We start from the raw sequence: 13,005 nt of genomic DNA on the forward strand, positions 1-13,005 counted from the left end.
GACGTCAGATTCACTTCAACTTTTAATTCTAGATGAATAATGGAAGGAAAATTAAATGAAAGGAATGTGGGGAAAAAGTGAGCATGATCACGAGGCTTTCATGACTAATATAATCACAATGCTTGTGTAAGTCTCACAAAACCAGATTGCATCAAGTATAATTTTCGTCGCTTTTTCCCGTCACTGCCCATCGGATTTTAGTCAAACAGAGCCAGTGAGTATTCAGTTGTCTTGAATATGTACGCGCAACGACATCACTCTGTATTAATTTGCCGTGTAGAGGTTAATGATATCTCACGTCTTCGCATCTGTGTGTGTGTGTCTCTCTCTCTCTATCTTTTACGTTTTCATCTTTTCGTCTTGCTCTTTTGCCTCGTTCTCCTAACCCTCCCCGCCTTAATGATAAAGTCAATGCGGTTTCTCCAGGAAGAAAATTTTAATACCGCCATGTTACAGAAGACTCGAGGGTGCTGACATCTCGAAAGAAAACAGTCGCTGAAAAATTGGACAGAATTTGCTAAATGCCGCGTTCTGTTTATTCCGGTCGCGCGTTACATACGGTGACAAACGTTTTTCTTAGGTTTTTGTTTTTGTTTTTGTTTTTGTTTTTGTTTTTGTTTTTGTTTTTAAATCACACTCCACTAAAGGAGTCCTGCTTAACTTTAACAAAATGTGATAGAATCAGACTTGTTACTTTTTCCCATCAATTACAAATTGTCCGTAAATTCAATCAACACACACGAATGAAGCAAAGTTGGTCAGAATAACGCGTAAAACCTTGGCCACTGTGTTCATACACCTCGTTCAGAGCGACGTATGATTGACGTCCAGTAGAATATTGTTCATCCACGCTTCGTGTCCGAGACAACATTATCAGCCGATCTCTATAGCGTCGAGATAAGGATCTTTCGGAAGGAAGAATCACGAAAACCGACAACTTGTTGTTGGGACGCATGCATCTGAGGGTGACGTGATGATGTTGGGGTTTATAAAACGTGTAAGGGCTTTGACATTGAAGGGGGGGGGGGGGAGATTGTAACGCCTAAAGTCAAGAGATTTCTGACCAGATACCAAATGAACTATTCACGAGCGAGTATGCAAGGAATTCCAGTTGGATTCAGAAGAGAAGAAGGTCGAGAGAGGCGAGGGAAAGGGAAGGAAAAACTAACGGAGTTGGGTATACAGAGGGGTATATAAGAAGGAGACAGCAGACGAAATGTCTGTGGACGTAGAGCTTTCGTATGCTTGTGGGAAAAACAGATAATGGGGGCGTGAAGCAAGTACCGATGCACACTTATTACCTCACCCTCCCTTTGAAATCTCCATGTTGACATTTAAACGAAGAAAATGTATCACAAAAAAGACACATATTTATGGAACTTAATAACTATATGCTGTTTTTTGCTTCAAAGTTGCCAAAGGGAATATCGACTTTTGAGAATTTTATTGTCGCCCTTAGGATCACGAAGAAAGAAAACACGAAAAACAGGCATCGTCCACATTTTTGTTGTCATGAACAAAATATTGGACCCCATGGAAGAATAGAATCATTCTAACAATGAGTCTGAAATGGGCAATCTATCCATCTTGTAATCGTTGATTATTCATGTATGATTTAAGTTTTCCGTGCATTTTTTTTAATGTGAAATGGCAAAAATAAAATAAACAAACATACAATGAATATTGTCATCATCTTCGTCAGTGTTATTTATCATCACTTTAAAGGTATTGTTTACTATCAGGAGCAGTGATTTCAAAAAATGTTCGAGTTATCACATTTGTTGCATAGGTATGGGTCATTTATTTTGTATCACATAACACCCTACCTTATAACAATTTTGCAATTAATCCTGAAATATAAGGAGATATTACCATTCTTCTCAATAAAACATAAATGTAGACGGTTTATTCTGGAAACAATTTGATTATAATTATTGTTCAAATTTAACAATACTTAACTTTGATTATACTTATTTACATTTTTACATAAGTTGTTTTATCTATTGGTCACATTTTAGAACTATTTTGAAGCACTAAAGCTGGGTTTTTGATTCTTCAGCAAATGGTAAATAATCCTTTAACCATGAATTCCATTGATATTCGCAATGTCAGAAGGAAAGGTCATTTCATGATTGATAAATTATTTCCAGGAACTGTATAAAGAACTAGATAAAGCTGGACACGAAGTGGAAAGTCACGCAGCTTGTCATGTTCAGATAAGTTTTTTGTGATGGGAGTATCGTATATCATGATAGTCAAGAAATGTATATATTCAGTTTTGCATCCATGCGTCATCTATGGATTGTGGCAGTGCAATAAGAGGGGTATCTGAAAAATATACATCACTAAATTGTTTTTATGAAAGGGAGCGAGCGGAACTTGAGAAAGACCAATAAAGACGCCGGCGTTGATTACGTCATCCGACAAAATCTCGTATCGAAGATTGTGCTTGGGGGAATTCGTTTTGTTTTGTTTTGTTTTTTTCTATTCGTTTCAGCAATATGCGCTGCACATCTCAATATATGTGGCTTCCCTGACATCAAACATGACATCTAGAGAAGTATCATTTACTTTTATCTTTTTTCCTTCACCGCACTGCAACTCACAATCCTGCAGCGATGCCATAAGTAGTATATAGTCCCCGATGACCATTAACATCCGCCACGGCAAAATGGCTCTCTTGCTCCAAGCGGACGTGGTGCAATCGCGCCAAATTTATATAGCCTCTAAATCTGGTGTGGCCAAAGTTGCTATTCTTAGAAACGACCATCCATCAAGCGTGTCGAGAGAAAATGATACGACATAAAAAAGCCAACACTTGTATATCAAGCTGATGTGTAGAATCGCCAGGATTTTTCGACTCGCAAAAGATACATACATAGTTTCTATGATGTGTCATCGAAAAGTGTTGACTTGAAAAGTGTTGAGATATGCCTACCTTTTTTTTCCACACAAGCCAACTATCAGTGGCACTACATATGCATTGCATAAATATGTTTGGTAAAAGTAAAGATTAGACTCCTATATACCGGACTGTAATAAAGAAGATTGCTAACAGAAGGTCATTTGTATAAGTTCAACATTGCCGATAATGATTTCTCCAGGTGTTATCTACATGTCATTTACAAGCCCTACGGTTTACCCTTCACAACTTGTACGGTATGATATGATACATTTGTGATATTACTAACAGCGATGCTTCATATAGGTGTGAATAGAACGTCTTTGTATTAAAAAATTTAAAGGGAGTCACGATAACTCAGTTTAAAGACGCAAAGACGTCGAGACAGTAAGTCCGTATGTGACTCTGAAGCAACATTTTGTTTTTCTTTTATATTGCATTGGTTCTCTTTGGGGGTTGGATAGAGCCAGTGTGGCCCACTCTCCATAATGTATGCCCTACATCTTCAACATGCTGGCCCAGAAACACGCAGGAGAGGAGACTTTTGGACGAGCTGAAAATGATCGCTTGCAGTCATTGTGTGCGCGATTGAATTACATGTGATGCCAAATATAATTTCCTGCTCCCAAACGTTCTGTTTGATGACCAACGAGTGCGTCCTGATTGCTCTGAACGGGACTAGCAGATGAAATAGACGCGCATTTTGTTGGACATGTATTTTGCTTTGCCCCCCTTTCTTTCTGGGACGATAGGGTTAGACAGAATCGCGTGACAAACTGCGTAGGTCGTCCGCTGCAACCCGCACTTGCAGGTACAGGTCTCAAGGGGCACAGGCACGCACGAACGACTGGCCCGTTATGTAGTAATGATTGCCAATGGCGTGCAGAATAGCGTTCGTCTGGTTTAGGTGCCTACTCCCCTCCCCCACCCCCCCCCCCACCCCCCATCTCTCTCTCTCTCTCTCTCTCTCTCTCTCTCTCTGTCTCAGATCTTCCCTACTCTTTTGAGTCCTAGCTCGTCGAAATGGGACAGATATTGGTAACGAGCTACCATGAGCTGTCTCTATTCGACGCGGATGCATCTATACAGGCCTATATGCGATTTGGCATGCGACGCATTCACTATACGCTATATTGACGCCATTTTGACGACCATGATGAAAAAAAAAGGAAAAAATCGAACGCCTGATGTTCGATTAGTCCAGAAGAAAAGTGAAGACTTTCGAAAACAAACAAAACGGGATGATTTAAAACAACCAAAACAGCTCAATATTTTGTGTCTCCGTCGCTGGTACGATGGTTTATACGAAATGGGACCACCTCCTCGGGCCCAAGCTGCAATCGATGTTCCAGAGTCGACACTGGGGTTACTATCGCGGAATACTGCGCAGGGGCAAACCTAAAGTGTTGGTCAATTCACATCAGCAAATACACTTCCCCCAGAATCCACCAAAACGTGCAAGGTGCCTGGGCCGTCATGCAAATGTGTAAGTGGGAAATGAATTCTCTAATTAGCACACATATCAGTCCAAGTTCCCCCTGTTTGGCTCATGGTTGTAGGCCATGCAGCTGAAATGGGGTGGGCGGACAAATACCATAACACAATCTTAACTAGAGAGGGCGGGAGAGGGAGAGAAGGAAACAGTGTTGTAAAGACAAAGCAAGGTAATGCCTGGGACCTCAAGAGCCTTTAACCAATTCCTCGGGAGAAATCAATCCCATTTTGATAAGTTCTTTTTCAAGTGCTACTTCAGCCGAGGGCTACTGCGTCCTCAAAGATAACAGTTTAGACTACTAAGCGACAGTATATTCAGTGTACCGTGTTCGAGAAAAAAAAAACAAAGAAAAATCAATAAATATGTCTGAACTGAGTCACTCGGGCCACGAAATCCAAAACCCATTTTACTGAGCTGTCGTCTCGAAGTAGCAACATCGATATGAGACAATCATATTGGAGGTAGCAGGAAGAACCTGGACATTATGAGCACTTCAGGGGCCTTTTCCGTATTATCGCTCTTCACGAGATTATACGCGACGAGATAGGGCGATAGCTGATCGCTCGCTAGTCTAGTGTTGCAGTGTGGATAGGGGCTGAGGCGTCCGCGGTTTTGATGGAAGTGTGTCTTGTTTGATACAATCAGCGCCAACTGTCCTCTCGCAAGTGGCAGGGAAAGAGAGCTGCCCCTCCGTCCAGGTATGCCATGAAGGGGATCATTACACGCCTCGGGGCTTTATGGTTGGGACGCGTTCATTTCCTCTGCCATGGGAGTTTTATTAAGTTTTCCAAGCCAAATTGGCTGCCAAGTGGTAGTTGCGTTCCTATGCTCCTCACCAGAAAACAAAAACAAAAACAAGAAGAAGAAGAAGAAAGATAGAGAGATAGAAGAGGACAGATTGACAGTCCGATGAAAATTGGCATGGAGGGAAAAAATCCATGGTGGAAGTCTTATCATTATTATTTTGGAGAAGCCTTGTAGTTGATACCAACGCGCGTCCAATAAGCTTACACCTTTGTTTTGTACAATGCCGTTGGTCAGCGTAAACTGAACCAAATGCCGTAAGGAATATTTCAAGAATATTAGACCACTAAGGAAAATGTAAATATCTGTGATTGTCCAGCTTAGGTCTCGGGGAAGGAGCTGAGAATCGTCGTGTTTTGGGCTTTTGTGGGTGTTTTGTGTCTTTTATTAATTAATGTATTTGTTTGTTTGATTTGTTATGTTATGTCGGGGCATGACCGTCTTGAACAGTGAATTGCGTACTCGGCCTGGTTGAGTAGAAAAATGTCAACATAAACGGAGTAAAGAGTATTGAGTTTCTTAAGGTGGTTGCGCTATACAAATAAGGCTTAGTTTTGTTTCAGTGTTATTTCTCTTTATTCCCCATAACTCTTTCTTGTGAAATTCAGCCACAGATAAATGAAAGAGCGTTACATTCTGCAGACACTTCTGCAGACATCTTCAAAACAATGATAATTATTCTGGTGCTCAAGGTAAATTAAAACAAAAAATGGTATTGTCATCAAAGTGTATGAAGTTGTCTTATACGGTTGGCGCTCGTAGAACTTTGAATCTCCCTTTCTTCTTTTGTTCATTTAGACTTTTGATTTTTTTTTTTTTAAACAAAAGCAAGTCGTGTACAAAAAGTATTCCTCGTATTATATATCATGGTATACGCACAATACAAGAATGGAAAGTGGCAAAGCAAGATGAAGATATATTCAAGGGAAGAGGGGGAAATCAGAGATTCAAAGAGAAAAGAGATAGTGGAAGAGAGATGGAAGAAAATGGTAGAGAGGAGACGAAGAGATTTGAGAGAAATAAAACGAAACTAAAGGCAGAGAAAATTTTAATAGACATAGACTGTTGAGAGATGGAAATGGTGAGAGATATAATAATATAAAGCAAAAAGAAACAAAGAAAGAGTGGATGACAGAAATTAGGTAGGTGGATATGTGTTTACATCAGAATGGCAGATTCACTGTCATATGCTCTTTACGTGAAACGTTGATAGATATGTTGCAGACATTTTGACCGACCCACATTGTGGGAATATTTTAGTTAGTTTAAGTTAGTGCGCATGCGCCATGGTGTCCCATGTTTTGTTGGTTCACGTTTAATCAGCAGCACAACCCCAAAGGGGAATGTGTGATTGCGCATGCGAGAAACCGTAAGGTAATCTCCATTTCGTCCCAGTTCGTCGTGGTTTACATGGCGAATCATCAGTCTCAAGAAATAATCAGATATTGTACGTGCCAACTTCGACTTGACTTGAAAAGTGCTAATAGCTGCGTGAGCACAAACTCCTCAAGTGACTAAAAAAAGGGCTGTTGACTTTGAAATTGTATTCTGGTGTTCAAGGATAACCGTGCGCGTCTGGTAAGAACGTAATCCGATTCCGTGATTAAGCTCACTTGTGAAGTAAGCAGAGAATAATTAAACAAACAGGACAGGGGAAGTGCCATCGAAATCGGGCACATGATAAGAGGTTATTAGATTCTAAAGTGTGGCATAATTTTTCAAGCTCGTTGTATCAGTCGCAACCACTCTATACAAATTATGAGGTGATGATGTTGTCGCCTTACCATATTCTGCAAACAAGTCATCATCGGGCTTCCTCTTTGAATGTAAACAAAACACGTGCATTTCTAGCTTTTTTTTGTCGCCAAATTATGTGACTGTTGTTTTAACAAAATATTTGTGAGAGTTTTTGAGATGATGACATTACCCCCATCTAATTTCTTATCATATCTCTCATCTCATCTGCGATTGACGTCACTGTTTTGTGCAGCCATGTGAAATCTAAGCGTCCCGTAACTTCTTCATCTTGTATCTGATTCTGATTAGAATTGTGTAATTGTGTTTGCTTGATTGCATTGTTAGAGTCAACCCGAAATCATGTAGTGGCATTGTACTTTAGAGATAATCATTAGGCTGAACTCTCTTTACCTACGTGCTTGAATTCCATGTCACTCTCCACGCAAGCAAGATTCTGCAAAATGCAACGATGGGCGGGAATATATCTAATGGCATCTTTTTCTCTCTTTAATTATCAAGATTGAGAAAGAGAAAAAGAGAGAGGGGAGGAGAAGAGGGAAGGAAAAAGAAACCGATGTATACCATCCGGATCAACCACTAACGAAAGTTCAACATCAAGATGCGTGAATGTTTGTTTTGACATCAAGTATAAAATGGGGGGATTTTCTTAACTTAAAAAAAAATGATAATGATTATGATAAGAAGGTCCAACGCTAAAAGGCGTGGACCCTCGGGATGATCTCATGTTGCGTGTCTAAGCAGTCGTAAAAGGCAAATATTTCGTGCTCCATTTCGCTGAGATCACTGTCGGAGCTAAAACAGCGTATCATGTGCGTCCCACTTCCCTCCGTATTATTTCCTTTGGTCAGTGCCTGTGTGAGTCAGTGTAAAAGTGCACTTGACATGAATTGCAGATGGTGTTGTTTTAAGCGGGGGCCCCGCCGCAAAACATGTTTGCATTAACCCGAGCAGGAATTTCAAGCAGGAGTATATAAGATAGATGCAACATAATTTTTAATGGAGAGCTTGACATGTAATGGACCGTGGTTTTTCAGGTCGGTGGGTAAGGTGCATTTTAGTGATATCATCCGTACGGTTTGGAAGGGGAGGGGAGGATGTGGTGGGTATAGGAGAGGACTGCGGGACGCATAGCCGATATGTTTCACTTTCCGTTTCCTGTACGGTGGGTGTTACTGACTGGCTCTGGCGTGAGACCATGATGTATAACGCTAGAGTTGTTTCAGTTGTGGTCTAAGTTTATAAATGAATATGGAAGTGAATGATACGCATGGAGTATGTACAACAGACGGAGAATAACAAGAAAACGTATTCCTTACATATGGCAGAGCATGGCAGAGAGACACGGATATGTTAGACGAATGTCTCGCAGCGTCAGCGTTGCTTGATGCCATGCAGTCGTAAAAATATGGCGGAAACATATCTCTCCTCCTTTTATCTCACTGTCTTACTTTTTCCCTTTCCAGAACTTTGTTTATTTGCTCATTTTCCAGCTGCTCGTTACACAATCGCATGTACCGATAAAAACCTCGTAAAGAATATCTCAGCAGACTCCTAACTGAAACTAAAACTCGTGTTTTTTCCGTGTTGTTTCAATTTTTTCAATTTCAATTTCAATTTATTTTCATATTTCTCGATGAAAAATTACATCGAATATAACAAAATTAAATGAAATACATGACATACATAGAATATTGCAAATATATGAAACATAATAGTGGTCGATCTGTTAAGTTTGGAATCTGTGAATGAATGCTAAAGAAATATGAAGGAACCTACTTAAAAGCGAGCTTGTTGAGCGTAGGTCCCAGGCTTGTTGAGCGTAGGTCCCGGAGATGCTCTCGGAGTTGCATAAAGCTCTCATTATCATGAAGAAAAAAAAATGAAAACCTGACAAAGTTTACAGTTATTGTGACAAGTTTGACGGTTCCATTCTTGTGGTATATTTTTTATCAATATGTCTCCCTCTGTACAAATGACTTTGTGAGATCGCAACTGCTGATTTTTAACAAACATGTCGGGAAAAGGAACTAGTGGGACTCGAACCTGATATCTACTGCTTTCCGGGCAGCGACACTACCACCAGTCTATCCCTGCTTGCCGACAGTGACACCAGGAACATGGAACAAATACCCAGGCTCTGCAATTCCGACATTGTCATGTTAAGTAGTCCAAAGCGGACAGGGCATAATCATTAAATGAATGCAAGAGACTATTAAGCAGTTGGGTGAAGATGTGATGTGATTTTTATCAATTTGTCTTCCCTCTGTAGAAATAAATTTGTACGATGGCAATGCTGATCTACATGTTGACAAACATGTTTGCTGATCTATTTTAACAAACATTTCAACACGTTCTTGTTAAAATGTAGATCAGCAGTTGCGATCTTACAAATTCATATGTACAGAGGGAGACAAATTGACTAAATGAAATCACACCACATCTTCACACCTCTGCTTAATGATCTCTTGCTTTCATTTAACACGTTCTTGTTAAAATGTAGATCAGCAGTTGCGATCTTACAAATTCATTTGTACAGAGGGAGACAAATTGATAAAAATCATAATACATCTTCACCCGTCTGCTTAATAATCTCTTGGTTCCACTCTTTCTGTGTTTTTCTCCTCCTCCTCCTCTTCTTTTTCTTTCTTTGTTCGTGTGCTTTCCTCACCATCTTTTATCAAGCACTACACTGAAGATGTCAACGAAGCTGTTCGTAGTGCGATAGTATGCAAACTTTACAGATGCAGGCGAGACCTTGGCGCGTACTGGTTTTCCTTATCGAGTTGCGCAATCAGCGTAATTTGGGAAGATCATGAATTCATTATATCCGCATGGCGTGCGGTTAGCTTTGTGTTGTTGAATGTGGCTTGCTGACGCCCAGACGTGTGCATTCGTTGGTGAGCTATCTTTGAACTTCAACAAAATAAAACGCAACTTGTCGATATGTCTTGCTAAGATTAGGCGCCAATATCCAGGTCCTTGTCGCTCCTTGTTGCTCACTCGATTTTTCTTATTAAAAAAAAAAATCCTCAAACTACTCCAGAACGTATGTAAATGCCTAAGAAGATGCGTATTTCCTTTGCTTTCACATTTTTCATCACGTACCTGGTTTTATATATACATGTATATATATATATGTATATATATATATATATATATATATATATATATATATATATATAGATATATATATATATAGATATATATATATATAGATATATATATATATATAGATATATATATATATATATATATATATATATAGATAGATAGATATAGATATATATATAGATGTATATATATATATATATACTGCGTCGTTGTAGCGCTTTTAAAGATAAAAAAGGACGCATAAGAGATGCTTACTGTATAGCTTCGCTGTGATTGGGCTATTCGTCCACCTCATCGTTTCGTCATGGTATTTTTGCTTATTTTGCTTATTTTGCAAATAATAATATATATTTTATAGACGCTGTTCACAATGGGTATCATATTGCCTTACAAAAAGACGGTTACTACATGACATGAATAAATACAATGCTTGCCGAACTTAACAACTACGCACTTAAAGTTACAGATCTGTGTCAATTTAGGAAGTGAATAAGTTTTATGTTGATTTTTTTAAATGAGGTACTTGTGGAATATTCTCTAATTTACATTTTATGCGTGGTGTCTCAAGCTGAGCCATTCAGTCACGCCAGTATCAACGTCTTGAAAAGAATGTAAATCATACATCGATACTAATTGTGTGATATTGCCACTTGCAAGTATAACATTTACACATTGGCCTTTGAACTAGTGTAGTTTGTCCAGGGCTCCGTTGCATAAAAGTTACGATCAAACGCAAGTCAAGAAGATCAAACGTAAGTCCCAAATGCTCCATTCTGATTGGCTGAAAAGCAAATTGCGTGTGATTTTCTTGACTTGCGTTTGATCATGACTTTTATGCAACAGGGCCCAGATAGCACTGTATCCAAAAGACTAGTCTCGTAGTCCAGGTGTTTTATCACATAATGATGAAGGAGAAAAAAGTATGAGCGGAGAGCCTCCTTTCCGTATCTTATTTCTTCGCCGAATTTCATTTGAATAGACGGTCATGCCACGGCAGTCTCTGATGGACACAGGTGGATTGAGAGGTGTGTTTGTATGTGAAAGGGGATGCGTGTGTGGGTGGACGCGTGAGGTGAGAGAGGGCAACGTCTTTAAAGATTTTAACCCTCTGTGAGCCACGTTTATTTCATGTGCATAGGTTTATGTGTGAACTTCGTGCATATTTGACTCGTTGGTACAGGAAGGGTTAAACAATAAAATGTCTCAAATATGTGATTGAGAGACAGAGAGGAGATAATGAGTTAATTGAAAGAAGAGAGAGAGAGTAGAAGAAATTGAAAAAAAAAACTATCAAAATACTGGAAGACACATTCAACACGAAAGATGAGCTCTGCTTTGTTTCCTTTCATATTTTCACACGTCATTTTGTTTAAACTCTTTGGCCCGAATTCACGAAGGTGGTACAAATGAAACCATGGTTTAAACCATGGACAAAAACCATGGAACGCCAAGTGTCGCACGGAATATTTCGTTACGAAATTGGCCATTTCGTCGACAAAGTGACCGTTTCGTTAACCAAATTATCATTTCGTGGAAAATATGTTCATTTAGTTGCAAAATATTGTCATTTCGTTACAAAATAATCATTTTATCGACGAAAAGACTGATTTCGTAACGAAATATTCCATGCGACACTTGGCGCTCCATGGGTTTTGTCCATGGTTTAAACCATGGTTTCATTTGTACCACTGCGCTTGGATGAAATTGTCATTGCTTGTTAGTCCGATATATGTTTTGTTGATTCCACACGGGACTGTGTTTCTATCTACCCGATTGTCATCCAATATCCTGCTGTTTTCTGTTTTTGTTTTGTTGGTTTTGTTTTTTTCATCCAAGCACACGCACTACAATTGTATATTATGCCTCTGTTGCTGGCATGGTGTTTCGTGTCGTGCTCATCAGCCAGCCGGCGCGAAGGGATGCAAAACACGATACGCACAGCTCCAGACCCTCTCCATGGCCCGCTGCATTCACAAGTCCCTCCCCGCATCTTCGGTTTCCACTGGGTGTGGTGCACTTTCAGCCCCCATATTTCTTGTCTGTCATTATAGAGCCCCCCGACTCCACCTCGCGTCGCGTCGCGTCCCACAGCCAGCGCTCATCCCGCCGCTGCGCTGTCTGGTGGAGACGACATGCCACATCGCAGTCAATTTACCCATAACTACATTAATGTGATTCAAATCAAGAAGGGTATACAGTCACTGAGCAGAAGGGGAAGAAATTTTACTCGATGACGCGCCTCATGATTTCCATTTATTCATCTCGACATCCTTACTTTGGTGGTGGTGTTGGGATGGGGGAGGGGAAGGGGGAGGAGACTCTTCTTCTCTCTATCTCTAATTCAAATATAGTGATGTGTTTCTCGCACTGCGAGGAATACATCATCTGAAATAGGTTAACCCACAAATTTTACACCGAGAGCGTAGGGTCCCGAGATTGTGCGCGAAGTGGCATTGATTCCCGTCCAGTGGAGAAAGGAAGAAAGGCGCAATCGAAGTGACAGGCCAAACGTATATCGGACTCACCATTGATCACGTGATTGCTTGCAATTCTCGAGTTTCTCTTCATTAAGAATCCGTCCAATAGTGTTCCCTCCCCTCCCCTCCCCCCCCCCCGCCTCATCCGTGGAATAAGGAATGTAACAAATATTTTAACGCCACGCAGAAAACCTGCTTTTCTTGATTATATTTCCAAAATTTAATGGAAATTTGTGTGTTAAATATTCTTCATTGATTCTCATATGAGTGATGGTGATCGTCCAAAAAGGGAAGAGTGTCTGATTCTAATCGAGTTCATTTTATAATTATATCCATATAGCTCCCATCTGGGAAGACGACGTTATCTCACTATCCCGTGTCGATCAAATTTTGTCTCTTGCCGCATTTTAGCGGAAATCGAAAAGTGTGCATTCTAACAGTCTAACGTCTTCTTTGAA

The 13,005-nt window shown here is 40.0% G+C and overlaps 1 protein-coding gene across 1 annotated transcript in view; it reads left to right on the forward strand.

Moving 5' to 3' along the window:
- The window catches only part of LOC140237997 (atrial natriuretic peptide receptor 1-like), a 158,743-nt gene that overhangs the window by 89,114 nt on the left and 56,624 nt on the right, over positions 1-13,005 (forward strand). The gene's annotated exons all lie outside the window — the stretch shown is intronic.

This window comes from Diadema setosum, chromosome 14, assembly GCF_964275005.1.
Source record: "Diadema setosum chromosome 14, eeDiaSeto1, whole genome shotgun sequence".
Lineage (NCBI taxonomy): Eukaryota > Metazoa > Echinodermata > Echinoidea > Diadematoida > Diadematidae > Diadema > Diadema setosum.